We start from the raw sequence: 21,319 nt of genomic DNA, 5'->3' as shown, positions 1-21,319 counted from the left end.
AAAAAACTCAGGCACTGAAAATGGGGATAAAGGATGACTACAGAAAAAAGGTGAAGCAGCCGAAAGGCAAGTACATGAAGTCCCTAGACCACATAAAGCAGCCTTTGTGCTGAAGCAATCGTCGACCGAAGTTCAGCTAAATCAAACGATCCACACAAATCCCAAACAAAAGATACCAAAAGGCCAGAGGCTCCATTGAAAGCCTCAATGCATACCTCCACACGAAAAGGAGCGAGAGAGAAATTGAGAGCCTCGAAGATGAGGGAACCTTTCTACACAGAAAAAAACAACGCCGACAGTGGGCAAAAAGCACTCAAGGTTGATAAGAAAAGGAGGCTTCAGGCTGAAATATCCGCCCACATACACAGGAAAAAAGGACTTCAATGACTCCTTGAAGGAAGGAATTTCACATTCCTATGAAACCCTTGATGGCAACGGAGGCTGAGGATGAGCAATCGACCCTGGAGGCACCAGCAACACCAGTACCCAACAATGAAGAACAGGAAGAGTTCTTCGAACTCAAAGAGACCTAGTATGCGCTGGCCTTCGACTCCAGCCATGTCGAGGACACATGGCAAGACCTCGACACAGAATTGCCCAAAAAGGGTGTAGACATCACCTCCTGCTGACCTGTCGATGTGCAACACAGTTGAAAGGGCAGAAGAGACCTCTGAGGTCTAGCAAGAGGAGGAGAAGGAGGGAGCATGCTTTCTCCTAGAGACTGTGATACCGTCCCTGAAGGGATACTTATGTCTGCTCATGCTACCCAGCATCCTTGACCAAGGCAAAGTTGCCTTCAGGGAACCTGCCATGGCAAGGGCAGTCACACCTAGAGTGGAGGAAAAATAGACATTCCACTCAGGATCCGAATGACATCAAATGAAATGTTCCTGCAGACTCCATTATCATAGCTATTGCAAGGAAGAGAAACAATGCTCCCACTTTCACGGGGGCCACCGCCCCAGAAAGAAAGTAAGAGGCTTGACTCCATGAGCAGGAAAATGAAGAGAGAGGCTGCTACCTAGTGGAGGACAGCCAATCCCAGCGCCCTTATGGGCATCAACAGTGGGAAGAGATGGAAAGCCTCATGCAACACCTGCCTGATAAATATTACAAAAGGGCCAAGGCAGTCATATAGAAGGGAGAAAATATAGCGAACAACTATGTAAAGTCGGCACTGGATGCAGCAGATAAAGCCAGCAGACAGATGTGCACAGGAACACCCATAAGGAGGCATGCCTGGCCCAGGGTATCTGGATTTAAATTGGAGTTACAGGACTCTATAATAAACATGCCTTTCACAGGAGCTCCCCTATTCGGACAGGCAGTGGATGACACCCTGCAACAAATATAAAAAGGATTGCAAGGGCAATGGGAGCAGTTCAGTTCAGGGGCATATGCAGGAGAGGAATCCCAAGCAGAAGACTCGCTGGTAGGGCGCCCTTCATGACAGGGCAGCAATAACTGCCACAAAGTACCTCACATCAGGCTTCACACCTGCCAACATGCCAGCAGTGGCATCACCCAGGGAGACAGCCCTTTTGAGGAACAGCAAGAGGAAGAGGCCAGCCCCCAAGAGAGCTGGAACATCAACCAAGTGACTCTTGCAAAGAAAACGTCCAACACATAACACCAGTAGGGGCAGAATAAAAGTATTCCTCCAGGAGTGGAGGAAAATAACATCAGACAAGTGGATCTTAAATATAATCCGCCATGGATATTGCATAGAGTTATAGTTAAACAGACAACCTCCTCAAAGATCACCAAAACTGAATTTCACGGGAGAGGAATTAGTGCACTCAGCTTTGGCTGCTCACCATATTTTCTGGTCCCAAAAGAATATGGAACCATAAGACCAATTCTGGATCTCAGATTTATAAACTTATTCATTCGAACACATTTCCAAATGACAACATTGCAGGACATTATATACCACTCCTGAGAGAAGCAGATTATATGGCCAACTTAGATCTAAAGGATGCATACCTACACATAGATATAAATCAAAAACACAAAAGATACCGCCATTTTGTGCTTGACAAAAAGCACTACCAATTCACAGTATTGTCCTTCGACATAGTCTGCACCAAGAGTCTTCACAAAAGTCCTCGCAGTTGTAGCAGCACACAGGGCATTCATGTCTACCTGTACCTAGATGAGAGGCTAGTAAAAGTATAATCAAAGAAGACGTTTCAGAAAGACAAGTAAAAAGTCATGCACACACTAAAACTCCTAGGTTTCACAAATCACAAGAAATCACCACAACCAGAGCAAGTGAAAGTGTTTCTAGGAGCTACATTGAACTCCAAGAAAGCAAAAGCGCATACCCTGTTCAGAAGGGAGCAAAGGTGATCGAAAATCAGACTTGCCTGTACCAAAAGGGCCAGTCTCTGACGATGAGGACTGTCATGAAACTCATTGGCAGGATGGCAACATGCATCCCATTGCTCCCATGTGCAAGACTGCACCAGTGACCCATCCAGGAATGGATCTGCAACAAGTGGTCTCTAGCCAGAGGGAGCTGGTAGGATCTAGTGGTTGGCACAGCAAGAGTACAGAAGGAGATACAATAGGGGAACTTGACAAACATAAATGTAGGGAGACCATTCTAAACACCAGCTCCAACTGTGACCATAACGATTAATGCATCCTACAAAGATTTGGGAGCACACACAGGAACCCTGAAAGTACATGGTGTAGGAAGCTGGCCTGGTGTGTGGTGGGTACCTATGGTACTTACACCTTATACCAGGTCCAGGGTTCCCCTATTAGTGAAGTGTAGGCAGTGTCTAGAAGCCAGGCTCTCTAGAGGTAGCTGTGGATAAGCAGCCAAGGCTTATCTAGGAAACATGCAAAGTTCATGCAATACCACTGTAGTCACACAGCACTTACACACATGAAAGAAAACAATCAGTGTTACAAAAATAAAGGTACTTTATTTTAGTGACACAATTACAAAAAATACTAGATAGGCAGTTACCCCAACAGGAGGTAAATAAACACATAAATATGTACACTAGGGATCAGAAATAGGCATGAATAGCAATAGAAAACAGTGCAATAGACATAGGCAATAGTGACCCTAGGGGGAGCTCAAACCATATAATATAAAAATGGAATGCGAATGCAGGACCCCCATCTAGGTAAGCGGAATCTGTAGAGGGGAGCTGGGGGAACTAGGAAACCCCAAAGGTAAGTACCACAGTGCCCCTCACAGACCATGGTGAAAGGAGTAAGTCACTGGATTTTCCTCAAACCACCAAAAGGACTGAAAAAAGGATAATGCAACACCCAGACAAGACTGCAAGAAACCAGTGGTGGATTCCTGAAGAGGAAGACCTGAAAAAGACGGGGACCAAGTCCAGAAGTCGCAGAAGTGTCCTGTGGTGGCAGGAGCCACTACTCACCTGTCTGTGGTTGCAGGAGTTGGTTGACGGTAGGACGAAGACGCTCAACAATGCATCCCTGGAGTCGGTGAAGAGTTCCTGGAGGATGCATTCGATCTCCCACGCCGGATGGAAGATTATAGTCTGTTTGTGGCATGGAAGAGCCACCAACAAGCCTTGGCAAAGGCAAAATACGCAGTGAAAGAAAAGTGGAGCTGCTGGGGACCAGCAAGGTCCAGGAGGACTCAACCCACGAGGGAGTGGGAGAGGGGAGTCTCAGGGGACCCTCAGCAAGGCAGTGAGTCTACTTAAGAAAAGGCAGCCCCCACAGGAGACCCACTGGAAAAGGGCCCAGGAGTCTGAGGAGCCCACGCAGCACAACTGAAGAAAGGTCCCACGCCGCAGGAGAATCACGTAGAGGGCTGTGCTTCACAGGGAAGAGGGCTGGGGCTACACCGAGCCTGAAGATACCTTGGAGGAGTTGCCAACAAGCCTTGGTAGCTGCAAGAGATGCAGTGCACCGGATACTGTCCTGCGAGGGAAGGCACAGGCTTAACTTCACCAGAGTTGGACAGCTGGCAGACAGGACTAAGGGGGCCACTCCAGACCACCACCACCTGTGATGCAGGATCCACGCAGCTCTGGATGAGAGAAGGTCCACGCAGCCCGTTGTCGTTGCAGTTGGTACCTGAGGATGCAGGGGATCGACTCCTTCACTCTAAGGGAGATTCCTTCTTCCTTCTCGTGCAGACTGAAGACTTGCCGCCTTCCGAGGATGCACAGCCAGGGAAATGTTGCAGAAGCTGGAAGGAGCTGTGGAAACAATGTTGCAAGCAGAGTCCTCGTCGTGGATGCGGATTGTCAGATCTTGGAGGGTCCAGTAGCAGTTCCAGTGGCCAGAAGTAAAAGTAGAGTTTGCAGATGAGTCCTGCTGGAATCTTGCAAGCCAAGAGGACCCCCCCCAAGAGGGAGAATCTAAATAGCCCTGGAAGGGGGATTGGTCACCTAGCCAGATGGCCACCTATCAGGAGGGGGCTCTGATGTCACCTGCCTGACCTAGCCACTCAGACACTCCCAGAGGCCTCTGCCCACCTTGGATTCAAGTTAGCAGAAACAAGGGACACTCTGGAGGAGCTCTGGGTATCACCACTGAGGTGGTGATGGACAGGGGAGTGGTCTCTCCTCTTTCCATTATCCAGTTTCGCACCAGAGTAGGGACTGGAGGTCCCTGAACCGGTGCAGACTGGTTTATGCACAGAGGGCACCAAATGTGCACTTCAATGCATACCAGTGGCTTGGGGAGGCTACCCCTCTGAAGCCATGTAACACTTAATTCCAAAGGGATAGGGAGTTACCTCCCTCTCCCAAAGGAAATCCTTTGTTCTGCCTTCTGGGGTTCAAGCTGATCAAGCAGCAGGAGGGCAGATACCTATCTGAGGGGTGGCAGCAGCTTGGGCTCCCTGGAAAACTCCAGAAAGCTGGTAGGAGCAATGCTGGGGGTCCTCTAAGGAGCCCCCATAGTGCATGGAATCATGCTTACAAGACTGGCAACAGGATTGGGGTATGACTCCATTATGTTTGATACCAAACATGTATAGGCTCGGAGTTACCATTATGTAGCTGGACATAAGTAGTGACCTATATCCAGTACACGCATAAAATGGCGTCCCCGCACTCACAAAGTCCATTAAAATGGAGCCGGAGTTTGTGGGGGAACCTCTGCTCATGCAGAGGTGCCCTCACACACAGGTACCTGCACCCCGGCTTCTGGGCTATGAGGGCCTACTATAGGGGTGACTTACAGTGACCTAGTGCAGTGACCTAAGGTGAAAAAGGCGCATGCACCCTTTCATGCAGGCTGCAATGGCAGGCCTGCAGATACACATTGCATGGACCCCCCCCATGGGTGGCATAATACAAGCTGTAGCCCATGGGGGACCTGTGGTGCCCCAATGCCCTGGGTGCCTGGGTACCATGTACTAGGGACTTGCTGGTGTCCCCATATATGCCAAATGTGGGGTGTGTGTGTAGTCCAAGCAACCAAGTTTAAAGGGAGGGAGCATAGTCTTTGGGGTCCTGGTTAGCAGGTTTTCAGTGCACACAGTCCACACATACTGACCACAGGCAAAAAGTGGGGGTAACCATGCCAGAAAGAGGGTACTTTTCTACACATGGGATATGAAATGACACAGATGCAGTGATGCATATGAACTACTTGGAGGTGAAGACGGTCTCCCTAACCCTAAGGGTGTTCCATACACATTTAAGAGGAAAAAATGTAGTGAATGAAACGAACAGCACAACTACTATGTTCTACCTCAAAAAACAAGTGGGAACAAAATCCTTCACCTTATCGAAGCAAGCCCCAAGAGATTTGACAATGGGTGATACAGTGACAGATGACTCTAGAGGCAATGCACATACCAAGAGAGCTCACTGCTTAGGTTGACAAATTGAGCAGACAGGAAACCAACTCACACGAGTGGGAGATAAAGCAAGAAATCCTACAAAGGATTTAAAAAATTTGGGGCATGCCAAGCATTGACTTGTTCGCCACACCAACAGACGCAAACTGCCAGCCCTTCGCCTCCAGGTTTCCTCACCCCCAGTCAAAAGGGAAGGCCCTGTCCGTAAATGGGTTAGGCGGATTTGCACATGCCTTTGCTTCAATTCCCCTGATCCCAAGGGTACTGAAGGAGGCCAGACGATCAAGAACAAAACTCATCCACATAGCCCCTAATGGGCAAGACAGACCTGGTACTTGGATCTGCAGGAAATGTCCAAGGATCATATAATCACAATCAAACCAGTAAAGGACCTACTGGCAATACACCACTTGGACGTGTACCACCCTGAGCTAGCCTAACTCCAGCCTAGGAATATGGCTCCTGAATATCTAAAATTCGGACACCTGCAGCTCCCCCTGGGAACTATGGAAATTCAGCGGGCGGTAGAACACCAACCCATGAAAATGTTACATGGACTAGTGGAATAGATTCAACCATTGGTGTACAAACAACAACAGGATAGATTCAAGAACACATCATGAAATGGTGCTAATATACTTCACTCACTTGCTTGACAGTTGCCTCACCTACGCATCACTGAAGGTGCACTTAACAGCAATAGTGACCTATACTAGAGGTATGTCGGGCACCAGCCTCTTCTCATCCCCAGAGATTCTTAGAGGGCTCTAAAAGGGTGGCATTGCCAAGATCTGTTTCAACACTGTTATGAAACTTGAACACTATATTAACACAGTTGATGTCAGAACCCATGCGCAAATCAGATCTAAGATCTCCCACTTGAAAAACAGCGTTTCTAATAGCAATCACATCCTTGTGCAGAGTCAGCAAGTTACAAGCACTGACAATTCAGGAACCGTACTTGCAAATCTGTAAAGACAAGGTGGGCCGTAGAACAAACCCACTCTTCCTACCAAAGGTCGTAACACAGTTCTATGTCAACCAAAGCATACAGCTGCAGGCTTTCTTCCAGGAACCAAAGACACAAGCTGAAAGATCCCTACACACTCTAGATGTACAAAGGGCTTTAATGTGTTACCTGCAGGAAACCAGGGATTTTTGCAAGGGAAACCAGCTATTCGTTTCATTTGCCAAGGATACAAGGGAGCAGTCACAAGATGGATTGTTGAAACCATACAAACTTGCTAGTAAAAAAGCTGGAAAACACTTACCTGCACATCCCAGGGCATACTCAACTAGGAAAAAGGACGCAAGACTAGCGTTCGTATCAAACGTGCCCCTTGAGGAAATCTGCACAGCAGCAACATGGGCAATATCCACACACCTTCACAAAACACTACTGTGTGGACATTCAGATGAATAAAGAAGCACAGTTGGAACATAAGGTACTACAACACCTGTTTACTAATTCATCCGCATTTCATCCAGGGAAGGGGATACTGCTGTATAATCTAATGCACAGCATGTAAATCTAGAAAAGGAGTCATACTCCAAAACGAAATGGTTACTTACCAGTAGGAGTAGTTTTGAAGCTTGAAGAGTTTTCTGGATTTACGTGTGACCCACTTACCTCCCCAGAAATGGGACAGGAAGTAAACAAGTGGGAAGGGAAACAGAAAAAGACAAAAAGGAGAATAGGATAAAGGAAAAAAGAAAAAAATAATCTGATGATGGTGACCACAAACAGGTTCTTCCAGGGCACCGCCTGATGTCAAACATAGGACAGACTTAACACCAAATGGTGGTTGATGCCGCCCAGAGAGTTAAAAAAGTAAATAAATAAATAAAAAGACAAGCTAGAACATTTCCGGACCCAACCATTAGATGGCGGAATAATGCACAGCATGTGAATCGCGAAAACTCTTCAAGCTGCAGAACTACTCCTACTGGTTAGTAACCATTTTGTTTTGCATTAGTGTGGGCGAGCAGTATAGGCTAATTAGAGGGTAGTGTTAAGAATTTGTTGAACACACAGAGTCAATGAATGAGAGGCGCACTTAAGAAGGAACTTGAGACCAATTTGGAAAAATAACATAGATTCGTATATTAATTTAGACACCAAGATCTTCAAGATTAGGTAGGTACTTTTCGAGTTATCGATATGTCAAAACAGAAAATACAGCTGTCAGATTTGAGGCATGACCCTTTAATATGGTAATGTTTTCCTAAGTGGAAAACATACACTTCAAACGGTCACTTTCGAATGACCTGTACGACTGTTCTTTTGAAGTAGGGTGCATGGCATAATAAATCCAATACTAGCATCAGTATGGATTTGTTAAGATGAGGTGTTTGATACCAAACACCATAGGTTTCAGTGATCCCATTATGTAGGTGGGTAACCAGTGCCTAGTATATACCTTAAAATGGCTTCCCTTTTCACTTGCAATCTCTAGTAATAGAAGTAGACATCACCGGGGCATATCTGCTCAGGTAGATATGCCCTTGCATGCATTATAATACACCTTGCCTTAGGGCTCTTAAGGCCTGCTGTAGGGGTGACTTACATACAAGACATGCAGAGTATTTGGGCATTGCACACAGAGTGTATGCAGTGTTGTTTTTTCAAAATGGTTTGCACCATTTCACGCATTCTACGATGGCAGTCTGTATGTATTTTAATGTGAGCCCTTTAGTGTGGCATAATACATGCTGCAGCCCATAGGGACCCTCTTTAGTACCCATGCTCTAGGTACTAGGGGTGCCATTTACTAGGAGCTTACAGGAGTGCTAAAGTCTTTGCCAATTGGATTACAATTTGGTATTTCATTTTTAGGGGAAAGAACACTGCCACTGGAGCCTTATTGGTAGCCTCCAGTGCACTCTCAGAGTCAAAAAAACAGCATCTAGTAGTTCAAATGGAGGCAAAAATTGGGGGAACATCTGCAAAGAGAAGTCGAGTTTCCTACAAGTGGCCACCCAGGTTTATGTTAAGATACACCGTGAGAAACTGCCATCAGCCACAATTTCTCATGTGGAATACTTTTTGCATAATTTCATGAAGGTACTTAAACCCATTTCTGTGTACCTTGAAGAGATATATAATGGGTACAGATGTATCTCCAAGATAGATTGATGTGGAATTAGCAATATGAATAGAACTATACTCACCGAGAGAGATATATATATATATATATATATATATATATATGTATATATATATATATATATATACACTTACTTTCATGATGTGGTTGTCAATATTCTGGATACAAGGTTTTGGCAGCATGATATTTAAAACTATAGTGATATAAAACAGACCTAAGCAATGCAATGTGGAAATACCAACAGTAATGTCAGGAAAGGTTTTATCAATATAAAATGCCTGCACATGACTAATTAACAGCTGCAGAAGCATGAAGGAAATACCCATGGCTATAAATCTCCCAATCACACCATGAATTACCATTCAAAGGGCAGCTTTAAATATGGTTTGGATTTTTCTTTTGAACTCTGTTCATTGAGGCTTACAAGAAAAAAAAAAGGTCGCACAGGGGGAAGGGTACTTTGCAGTTAATAATCACAGCAGTAATCTGGTTACAACAATACATCATTGTTAGCGATATTTAGAGGAGGGATGTTCTGCAAAACATATCTGAAATGGTGTAAGTAACTCCTCTTCAGCCTGTATAAGCAGTTCTGTGTTGCAGATAAAGTTGTGTCAAATGAGAGAAGGGGGAGGGGAAAAGGAGTAACAACATTCGGGTCTGTGCAGTACACAGGCAGATCAAATAGCTTGTCAATACATTTTGGTTCTGCTGCTCAAAACTAGGGAGTTCCCATGGGGAAGTAAAGTAAGGATCTTTGAGTAGGGTGTTGGAATGTGGGAGTCAGAGGACGGGTTCAGGCACTTTTAATTTTGGTGGGGAAGAGCAGGTGAATTTCATTCTTGAATGGTAGATGAGTAAGCGGTGCCATATTCTATGGAATATAGCATCTGTGCCTGATAATTTGTGGCTACGTTGCTCCAGCGCAATGACATGACAGAGGCAGGCCAACCACTGCACCAGAGAGGGAGGGGTGGATTGTTTCCACGCTAGTGTGATTAACTGTCGCTCTGCATGGAGCTTGTAACTGGAAAGTGTCCAGTCTGCTTTAGTCATGCCGATCAGGCCTGACGAGCGTATACCCAAGATTACTGTGAGCGCTGTAGCAGGGAGTGGGTAGCCCAGTACTGCCTTAATGTGGCCAAGGATCTCTTGCCAAAATATTTGAAAGTGGGGGCAAGTCCACCACGTGTGTATCAGGCCACTCACCTCAAGATAGCACCTCTGGCATAGTGGGGATGTACCCCGATTTATGGTTGACAGGCGAGAGGGAGAGTAGTACCATTGGTACATTAGTTTGTAGGCAGTTTCCTGCAGGGATAACTCCAATATGTTTTAGGTATATCGTGCCAGAGGGTTTCCCAGTGTTTGGGTGTAATTTCATCAGTGATCTCCTTAGACCATAGGGTTTGAAAGGGGTGAGTGGTTAGGCCCATGGAATATTGAAGAGTTCGATAAGTATTAGAGATGAGCCACTTTGACGCTTTGTAGGACCGAACCAGTGTTTCAGATGGGGTGTGTGGGCAGGTGACTGAGGGAAATACCGTATGGTGAAATGCCCAGTGGTGAAGCTGAATTTATGCTAATCTGGCGGTGTCCGGGAAGCAGTATTCCTCCCAACTCTGCTCGAAAGTCTTCAGCTTGGGCCCCACAAACAGGTCCCTCAGTGTCGAAAGACTGTCCTATGTAGAGCAGGAGTAAAGTCCGGGTTTCAGGAGATCAGGGTGTTGGGTGAAGAAAAGATAGTCAAACCCTGAGATATTGCCAGTTTGTCCCAGATCTGTCTTGGTCAGGGTTGCTAAGTACGTGCTGCGATGACGAGCATGTCTGGGGTGCCAAGCCAGGTCCCATAAAGGTCGGCAAGTCACCGCTTGTGCATGCGGAACCAGTGGCATTTACTTTCGCATGCCACCTAGGCTGAGACGAAGCACAGATATTGATGCCCAGTAATACTCTAGTAGATTGGGAGATGGCAGTCTTCCCCTGTCTTTTGGCAATGTTAGAAACTTTGAGGATATTTGAGGTGCCTTCCCGCCCCAATGACAGTTTGCGCTGAAGTATAGTAATGTCGTCCTGGGGTATTGAAGCGGGGAGGGTTTGAAAAAGGACAATTCCCAGGGAGAATGTTAATTTTGATTAGTGTTTCCAGCGTCTGAGACCTTGCATTATTGCTTGACCCAATTGCGACCAGTTCGCTGTTGACCATTTTGCCAGTGTGGGTGTCAGGTTGAGGCACAAATATTTGAGGGCATTGGGAGACCATGTGTAAGGCGCTAATAATTGCAGTTCTGGCACGTCTGCGCTGGGAATGGTCAGATTTAGGATACTAGATTTTGACCTGCTGACTTTAAAGCCAGAGACTGTCTCAAAGGCCTGAAGTCAGGTCACCACCACTGGGAGCGACAATTCGGGACGTGTCAAAGTAAAGAGCAAATCATTGGCAAGGAGACTGACTGTGCATTCGACCCCCAAAGGGTATTCCCATGGTATATCTTGAAAACTAGGGGCTCCACCGCCAGGGCAAACAAAAAGGGTGACAGTGGACATCCCTGTTGTGACCCTTGGTAAATGACTATGTACTCCACGGTGTGCCCATTGATACGCATTGTTGCTGTTGGTGCCGCGTAGGAGGACATAATCCTATTGATCATGGTTGGTCCCAGTCTAATATTCTACAACGCTGAATGAAGAAAGGTCCAGTTAACTCTGTTGAATGCCTTCTCCGCGTCCAGCGCTAGAAGGTATGCCGGGATTTGGGGCGATGGGCCTTCTCTACAAGATAGGCCACTCTGCGCATGTTTTCTGCGCCCTGGCGGTTGCGGATAAACCCCAACTGATCCGGGTCAATAAGGCCCAGTAGATAGCACTTGAGTCTGGAGGCGAGGATCTTAGTAAAGAAAATTGCATCATTGTTTAGAAGGACTATTGGATGGTACGATGAGCAGAGTGTTGGGTCTTTGCCCTGCTTGGGTACCTGTGTAAACTCTGTGGCAGCCATTGTGGGGATGTGGCCTGTGGCAGGTGAAAAGGAGTTGTCTAGTCATAGTAGGAGGTCCTCTAGGTCAGTGGGGAAACCATGTAAAAGCAAACCTGGAGGCCATCCAGTCCAGGTGATTTGCACAGTGGGAGAGCCTTAAGTGCCCACCGGACATCCTCTAGTGTAATCGGCGCATCAAGTTCCTCCGCATGTCCTGGGTGGAGAGGAGCCCACTCGCGCTTAGACAGGTAGAGTCATTGAGATTGGGGGACATTGCATCTTGTTTGTATAGTGTTTGGCAGTAGGTTTGAGGATCATGCCTTTTGTCCCCTTCCAATATCACCCAACCATCATAAGACGTGCGTAATTTTCCTACGTGGGTTATAGCCCTCTCTTGGCGCAGTCTGTGGGCCAAGAGCGATCCAACCTTGTTCCCCCCTCCATAGTAGTGCTGTTTAAGAGCCAGCAGTGCTCACTCTGCTTTATTTGTCCTTTGGCCACGCAGTTGTCCCCTCAGGATGGCCAGCTGTTGCTTCTGTTTGCGAGAGGTGTTCGCTTTGTCCAATTGTTCCAGGGTCTTGATTTCAGAGGCCAGAATATCCTCTACTAGTCTCGCATCCCTACTCCGTGCTTTGGCTATTGAGGAAATTATCCCTCGGATATTGGCTTTCAATCTGTCCCAGAGCACGCTGAGAGGGACTTCCTGTTCAGGGTTGTGTGTAAAATAGTCCGAAATCCCATTGCAGATTTCTGCATCGTCTGTTGGCATGGCGGCACGCCCCAGCACAGTGATTCTACAGAGGAAGAGGTTGGTCGTGACCATTGTATCTCAGTATGGGCACGGTCTGAAATGGAGATGTCGGAAATCTCAGCAGTGTCTAGTGTGTGAAGAAGGGAGTAGGTGACGAAGACATAATCAGTGCACGAGTACTTGGAGTGGACATGGGAATAAAATTAGTAGTCCCTCAAGTCTAGGTGTATGAACCTCCATGCGTCAACAAGGCCCAAGGCTGAGCTATCCCTTTCAGTTGTGAGGACATTGCCTCTGTACACAGGAATATGGAGGTATGATGATATATTGCTGGGTCCCAGACTAAATTAAAGTCCCCCCCACCCAAAAGTTATATCTCTCTCCGCAACCTGGAGTTGCTTTCTAAGGGTGCTCTGGATATGGGCATCTTGGACAGAGTTAGGTGCACAAAGATTCAGGAAGGTGAGTTTGTCCCTCCCCCTCTGGAGGTGCAGTGTGATGTAGTGCCCCTCTTTTTCCCTTGTGACATTGACAATGTAAGACTGAGTGATTTACAGAGTATCCCAGCGCCCAAGGTTCTGGAGTCAGTGTGGGCCCAGTGGCGAATGGGGCATCGGGGTTGTGCAATCCTGTGTTTTTCTACACTTCAGGTGCATTTCCTGCAGTAAGACTACATCCAGATCATGGAGCAGGAGGTAGCTCCAAACCTGCTTCCGTTTGCTCGGAGAATTGAGCCGGCAGATGTTTATGGACAAAAGTTTAATGCTGCTTGGAAAAAACATCATGGAGAGGGGAAGTCTGTCTGCTGTGTGATCCATGGCATGTGTACTAATCGGGGAGGGCTCACAAAGACACTGGGCACATGCAGGGGAAGGGGAGGGGAGTAAAGTGTTGAGTCCTTCATGAGCAATCAAAAGGCTTCTGGACTTGTTAATAAAATATAACAAAAAACATTATAAAACACTTAAGAACTACTCAAATCCAATTTTGTGTGATTGGTTCCCACACAGACTGGCACATAAGTGACTGTGTCCCATCTAAAGTGTCACCCTCTCGTATACCCGATTGCTGGATGGGGGCCAGCAGTTTCGAAATAGTGAAAAAGTCAGGTAGTGGAGAGGGTATGTTTCTGGGACATCTGCTCCCACCGCCGACATGGACAGAAAGCAGCAGTCATGAGTGCCGGCAGAGGTCGCTGGATGGAAGTATGGCATGCCGAGGGGAGAATCCTGATTCAGAGGCAGCCAGCTGTAGACGAAGATGGTGACTTGGTAGGAGTCGAAGTTGGTGAATGAGGTAATTTTTTGCCTCCTGGGTTACTTTTGCGCTGGGGCATTTTGATTGGCAGTGATGACGTCTGGTGGTCCAAGCTGGCTTGAGGTGGTGTTTGATGCGGCATCTTCCAATGAAGATTGTTCCTCGGTGTCTGGAGGGTAGATTGCCAGAAGTTTTTCCACCTCCCAAAGAGTGCAGTCTGCGCTTTGTACTCACCCAATCAAAGAGGAGAGCAAATGGGTGACCCCACTGATACCTTATAATCATGCTCCGCATCTTTTCCGACACCGCTTTAAAGTCTCTCCGGGTGCAGAGCTTGATGGTAGATAAGTTGTGATATAGTTGTAGAGTGTACGATTGGAATTCCAATTCAGATTTCTGCCGTTTTATGCGGAGGACATGAGTCAGAATGTCAGGTGTCATGTTAGGAAACCCCAGGGCCCTTGCTACCTGGTGGGCCAGGTCTAGTGTCAATGATAGGGCGTCTGGATCTTACCTGATTGAGTGGAGGAGAGCTGCTGTGTACGCCGTGATGTCCGTGCCCTTGGCCCCTCCCCCCTCGTGGGATCCCCCGGATTCAAATGTTATTATACCTTCCCCTGTTTTCGGGGTCTTCTTGTTTGGCTTGTAGTTCAGTGTGCTGTTAGAGTAGCAATAAACTGCCATAGTGTTTCTTAGTCTTTTGTGCGCGCGTCCACATGCGTTTCAAGTCATCAACCTGTTCACCGACGTCTCTCTTGATATCTTTAATGCAGGACTTGAGGTCAGTCTTGATAGAGCTAATCTCTGAGCGAATTTCCTGCAAGAAGCGTGCCATGAAATCTTTTGTGATCGGCAGCCGGGGCATTTTGGATTCCTCCTGGGAGGCCTGCAACATGTTTTTGTCTGTCCAGTTTTGTTCCAGAATGTGGGTAACTGGACCTCCTTGGGTGTATTTTTGTGCTGCATTGTTAGGGTGGATGTTGGGTCGTCTTAATGTGCAGGTCCGAACCCAGAAGGAGGAGGCGACTGTGGTGCTACCAGCCAGCGAGAGATTAGAGGAAGTATTTTTGAATGGTGTTCGCCCCAGATGTAGATGTGAGTGGCCCTAGTGATTTTGCAGAATGAGTGCTCAAGAGGTAACCCTGAGCAGTGGTCACTAGCTGTTGGACATGCCTGGCTCAGTCCCTGACGCAGTGGAGACTACTCCCTTGTAATATTGCAGACTGTTGCAGAAGAGGGCCCTCTCTAGCGTTGGCAGCGATGATCAGACTATGCTCCGCGAGCCCCTCCGAGAGAAGGGGCAGGTGTGTTATAGCCCCTTCCTTTCCAAAGTACTTTAGGGCCCGGTAGGATGGGGTCTTGCAGGCCGCACCAGCGTTTGGATGCTGATGAGATGCCCCAGCAAGGGGAGGGTCTCCAAGTGGAGTAGGGGCCGGGTGATGGGCTGTTAACGCCAGCCTTGCCAGTGTGGCTCAGTGGGAGAGGTTGGGGTCCCCCCAGTTCTGCAGGGCCCGAATGAGCTTCCCCGCAAATGGGCGCTCGCCCAGCAGGCCGCAGGTGGCTTGTGTAGGAAGCTGGCCTGATGTGTGGTGGACACCTATGGTGTTGGCACCTTATACCAGGGAACCCCTATTAGTGAAGTGTAGGCAGTGTCTAGGAAGTCGGGGCTTTCTAGAGGTAGCTGTGGATGAGCAGCTAAGACGTACTAAGGAGACACGCATAGCTTATGCAATACCACTGTAGTCACACAACAACTTATCACACATGAAAGAACCACACAGTGTTACAAAATTAAAGGTACTTTATTATAGTAACACAACACTAGATTACTTGTAGGCAGTCCCCACACTAAATATATACACATTAGCAATCAGAAATTAGCATAGAAACAACCATTGGCAATACTTATTGAAAATAGTAAGGGCCGTAGGGGAGGGCCAAACCACATAGAAAGAAAGAGGAATGTAAGATGCAGTCGCCCACACAAGGGAGTGAAGTTGTTAGAGGGGAGCTGGAAGAACTAGGAACCCCAAGAGGTCAGTACCTGAGTGATCCCCAGTAACCAGGAAAGCAGAGGGGAGTACCTGGCATTCCCAAGGCCTAACAGGAGGACTTAGAAAAAGGATTGTGCAAGAACAGGACCAGTTTAGAAGAAATCAACAGTGGATTCAGAAAGAAGAGGACTGGCAAAAGATGAGGTCATAGTCCAGTTCACAATAGTGTCCAGTGTGGGCAGGAGCTACTACCCACCCTTATGTGGATGAAGAACCAGGTCTGCCTGTTAGGCCAGGCCCCCATGTTTTTGGTTTTTTAAATATTTTCTTATCAAACATCAGCATATTGCATTCTCAGAAATCACTTTTTTGGGGGTAAAAACACGCCAAGAACGTCATATCTTTTTCACACATGCTGTATGACCGATCAAGTGTGCCTTTGAAATCTTAAATTGAATTTGCAAAATTAAGGGACGAAACGGGAGTAGGGGGGTGGGTGGTAGGATATCAGGGGGTGGTTGTGTCTTCAAGCCAAACAGGCTCTCACAGTGTGTGTTTGTGTGGCTCTGCCACTGGTTAGACTGACTGACACTTTAGGGCTTATTCAGTGTGGCTAAACCCTCTGAATTATATTATGTGCTGGACTGCAGTTCTGGAGGTTATTTCCAGGGTACTCGTGAGCTACCTACTGGAGGCCCCTGATCTAGACCGATCAGATTTAGAAACGCCACGTTTGTCCACTGGGGGTCAAAAGACTTGCTGTCAGTTAACACCATTGTCGGAACACTTTTCAGATGGCTAAGGCACAAGCAGGAGTGACTGGGCCCAACCATAGGCATTGGGGCCTTTTACTCCTGATGTCCCAGTGCCCCACTTACTGTGGGAGTAACTGGGCCAAATACCACCCCTTTAACACTTGATTGTCAGTTGTAGGACAAGTTGTGCAGTCCAAGGCACAAGACTAGGAACACTCTGCAAACTCAAAAATATATGTCCAACCAAATACTTGCTTTTATGAAAAAAGGTAGTATTTGTATACGAACACAAAGTGAAATACGGCACAGAACAAACAATATACATAGGGGGTCATTCTGACCCTGGCGGCCGGTGGCCGCCAGGGCCACCGACCACGGGAGCACCGCCAACAGGCTGGCGGTGCTCCCACGAGCATTCTGACCGCGGCGGTTCAGCCGCGGTCAGAAGCGGAAAGTCTGCGGTCTCCCGCCGACTTTCCGCTGCTCGGGGGAATCCTCCATGGTGGCGGAGCGCGCTCCGCCGCCATGAGGATTCAGACACCCCCTACCGCCATCCTGTTCATGGCGGGAAACCCGCCATGAACAGGATGGCGGTAGGGGGTGTCGCGGGGCCCCTGGGGGCCCCTGCAGTGCCAATGGCACGGGCACTGCAGGGGCCCCCGTAAGAGGGCCCCAAAAAGTATTTCAGTGTCTGCTTTGCAGACACTGAAATACGCGACGGGTGCAACTGCACCCGTCGCACCCCTGCAACTACGCCGGCTCAATTCTGAGCCGGCGTCCTCGTTGCAGGGGCATTTCCTCTGGGCCGGCGGGCGCTCTTTTGGAGAGCGCCCGCCGGCCCAGAGGAAATGTGTGAATGGCCGCTGCGGTCTTTTGACCGCGGTGCGGTCATTTGGCGGCGGGACTATGGCGGACGGCCTCCGCCGTCCGCCATAGTCAGAATCAGGCCCATAGTCTTAGTTAGACCGGCAGTCTAGCATTTTTCGGGCAAGACCCTGAGTCCTGTGCTTTGCCCTACTAATTGTGTTTATTCCCCATTCACGTGAGGTAACATACAGGCTAGACTCCACTAGTAATTAGGAGTCATAGAAGCTGCGTCTAAGCGCTACAGGCAGAGCAAGTTTCCCCCAATGGTTTTGTGCCTCTGCAGTCTGTCTTATCCTCTCCTGCTGGTGTTGCGATACGAAAGGCCTAGGAGTTCATCAGCAGGCTGGAGACATCTGGCGATTTGGTTTCAAGGGTACCATGAGCAGGTGCTGTGCGTTAAACGATAGTATTGCTGCTGCAGGCAAGGTGGCTGTTGGTCCACAGTGCTTCTCCGATTGGATTGTGAGTCCTCCTGATCCCACCTGTAAGTCTCAGGCCACTTTTCATCTCTGATAGCAGAGCAGATGTTTCGGTGACAAAGGTTGCAACCTGCTTCAGTTCACTTTTGCACACCGCACAAGGGTGACGGCTTTTTCTTTTGTTCACGGCCCCCACCTGCCATATAAGGATAGTGAATAGCAGCACACAGGGTGACTGTTCTCTCAAATCAAACCAATGTACAGAGTTGGAGCGAAAGCCCTTAATCTTCATTGGGACCTTACCTGGCACATGAGGTCACTGACTTGGGCGAAACATGGGCAGATAGTCCACTTGTGCGACAGACGGTCCAATTGGTGCTGCGGTTCTGACTGCACTATGAATTTCATAGTTTGCTTTGCTTTAGGAGTCCACTCGACAGGACCCCACTGTACCTCTCTCCCTTCAGGCACTCTCTTCATCCTTACAGGCTCCTCTGGTCTCGGCAGGCAGGTAGATTCTCTTTCTCAAGGTTCCAGGGCAACTGCTCTCGATTCTCAAAGGTGATGTCCCATCATCATTCAGAGAGACCAGCAGACTTTGGTCCCCAGTCCTGGGTACCACAGACAGAAGTTGTGCTGAGCTTCTTTAGGCTGATGTGCGGCCAAGTCCCCCTACTTGACAATCTTTGGGGGCACAAGCTTCCCCTTTTTATAATCCGTTTTTGGACACCAATGTGATTTAGTGTTTCCATCATAGAAATTCGGCCTGTAGGTGTTTCCTCCTTTGGAGTGCGTGTTCCTTTGGCCTGCCCTTTGTTCAGGAAGCAATCTCTCACAGCAGGAGCGACTCCAACCTTAATAGCCCCACAACACAAACCATGGGAGTGACTAGGGGACCATACCTGGATGTCCCATCTCACTGATATATGCCTGACAAAAGTTTACAAAGGCCCCACACCTGCTCGTTGACTCCCTGTCTCTGTAGTGTTTCCCTTATTAGCCCCATCATCTCTGTAACATTGTGCAGAAGCACCACTCACCAGTCACCTTTCCAGGATCAGAGAGTCCTTTTGAAGTGCACAGTAGATCCTGGCTGTCCCTTCCTCCGGTGTGAGTGCCACCTAGGTCTTAGGAAAGAGGGGAGTCCTCAAATCTGTGTGAGACGGCTCCTCTACCTCCATGTGCTTCCTGAATGTTTGTCCTTAGTGCCAGTAACTTAATACAAAATGGGTATTTTACATCAATAATCATAGTGAGTGGGACTGAGTTGTATCGGCTTAGGGGAGCCATTATGAATATACGTGGCCTGCCAACCTCTACACCAGTGATAGGTGACAACCCACATGGGGATTTCTCACTAGTAGTAGTTTCCTCCAGCCTCTGCTGAGGTTGGCATGATGGAGCAGTAGCTCCCCCAGCCTTATCTATTTCTGGTTGGGAACTACAGCAGAAGTCTCTATTCAGGGCCTGTTGTGTTATGAGTGGAAAAACATAGATCTTAATGCCTGCTTAAAGTGCAGAGTTGTAAAGTGGTGGCCATACCACAATATAAAATCAAATGATCCTTCAATTGCAAGCTAGTGCAAGGAGCTCTATGACACATAAGTTAGTGACATATTAAACTACAGTTTAAATTTTGTATTTTAGTCAGAATCAATCTCTGCACTTTTAGTGATGCTCTAAATAAAGATATTTTGTTGTATGTGTACGTAAGCCATGGGAATGACGTTCAAAAAGATTTCACATGACAGGGTTTCATGTCTGACCACCTGGGCAACAGCCTTTGATGCTTACAAATGCTTCAATTTTGAGAGTCACTCAAATACCTCAGGTGGCTGTGGGCTAGGGTATCACACATGTACACGTTTTCTTTATTGTTAATTAATAAAGCTTTTGGGGGACATCTGCTTCTCCTATTCTCAAATGAATGTGAATTTTCAACAGTGGAATCTATAAACTATGCCTTACTTCACAGAATGTTAGTGGGGTTTTTAAACTTTATTCTGTATTGCTGGGGTCGCAAAACGTTCTGAGGCAGCCGAGCACCTCCCCAAGCAGGGAGGCAGGGCTAGAAGTTATAATATATGAGGCAGCCGAGCACCTCCCCAAGCAGGGCGGCAGGGCTAGAAGTTATAATATATGAGGCAGCCGAGCACCTCCCCAAGCAGGGCGGCAGGGCTAGAAGTTATAATATATGAGGCAGCCGAGCACCTCCCCAAGCAGGGAGGCACGGCTAGAAGTTATAATATATGAGGCAGCCGAGCACCTCCCCAAGCAGGGCGGCAGGGCTAGAAGTTATAATATATGAGGCAGCCGAGCACCTCCCCAAGCAGGGAGGCAGGGCTAGAAGTTATAATATATGAGGCAGCCGAGCACCTCCCCAAGCAGGGAGGCAGGGCTAGAAGTTATAATATATGTTCTGCAAGGGCAGTAACCTGCCTACAGGCTTTATGATGATGTGCACACTTAAATTACAGGGTGACAGGAAAAAAGCTGCTTACACTGTAATACAAAACATTAAAACAAACCTTCGTGGAAAGCTATTTTTTAATCTTTAAAACGTGAATTGGGAATATTTTTGTAAAGCATTAAACTGTATTTTGTTCAGGAAACTGATGAATGTAAATGTTGTTTTTATTATGATTAGCGATTTGAGGTGAAATCAGTGAAAGGTTTTTAATTCTTAGTAGTATTTGAACCACTGTTTATGAAATGAAAACGGCTGCTATGGTTTTCTGCTGTTTCACACATGACTTTAGTAGGAGCAATGCACTTGCAAACAAATTCAGAAATTAAGATGGCCATCAGCTTCGCAAACTAATGAAGTCATCCTCCTTTTGAGTGATGAATAAACTGATCATTGAGAGGGCTGATTCTGAAAGAAAGTAGCAAAGCAATGAATGGTGTCAGTGTTGGCTTGAATTGGGCAAATGAGCTCATCGCCTAATGGCTGAGGCCAGGTGCTGGAGAAGCATCGCTATACTATACAATGTAATTACCTACCCACTTGGTCGAGAATGTTTGGTGACAGCATTCATAGGTTTTCCCAGCATTCAACAGGGAAACCTATTCATGGGGTGTTAACTGGTGTGATCTATTTGAAGGAAAGAATACACTATTGAACATGTACCTCTTAAAATCAGACAGGGGTACATTTCTGTAATACAGATCATTGTTGTAGAGGAGAGCACATTCTGTATTTTGAGAATGATTAAACTATACATTTTGAAAGCACCAGTTACCTTATGTTCATTTTAGTGTAATAATATGTTCTGAATATTTAGATGAGCTGTATGCTATTACTTTGCTAAATTCCTTACTGTAGTTAAGAGTGTAATCTTTGGCTGTATTTGTTTGTCCTGAGTGTATTAGGTGCAAAT

At 47.2% G+C, this 21,319-nt stretch overlaps 1 protein-coding gene across 2 annotated transcripts in view; it reads left to right on the top strand.

Annotated features, from left to right (window-relative positions):
• PFKL (phosphofructokinase, liver type) overlaps nucleotides 1-21,319 on the top strand; it is a 304,230-nt gene that overhangs the window by 182,085 nt on the left and 100,826 nt on the right. The gene's annotated exons all lie outside the window — the stretch shown is intronic.

Source organism: Pleurodeles waltl, chromosome 3_1 (genome assembly GCF_031143425.1).
Source record: "Pleurodeles waltl isolate 20211129_DDA chromosome 3_1, aPleWal1.hap1.20221129, whole genome shotgun sequence".
Taxonomy (NCBI): Eukaryota; Metazoa; Chordata; class Amphibia; order Caudata; family Salamandridae; genus Pleurodeles; species Pleurodeles waltl.
Note: the sequence above shows the minus strand (reverse complement) of the source record. Positions and strands in the feature narration are given on the sequence as shown.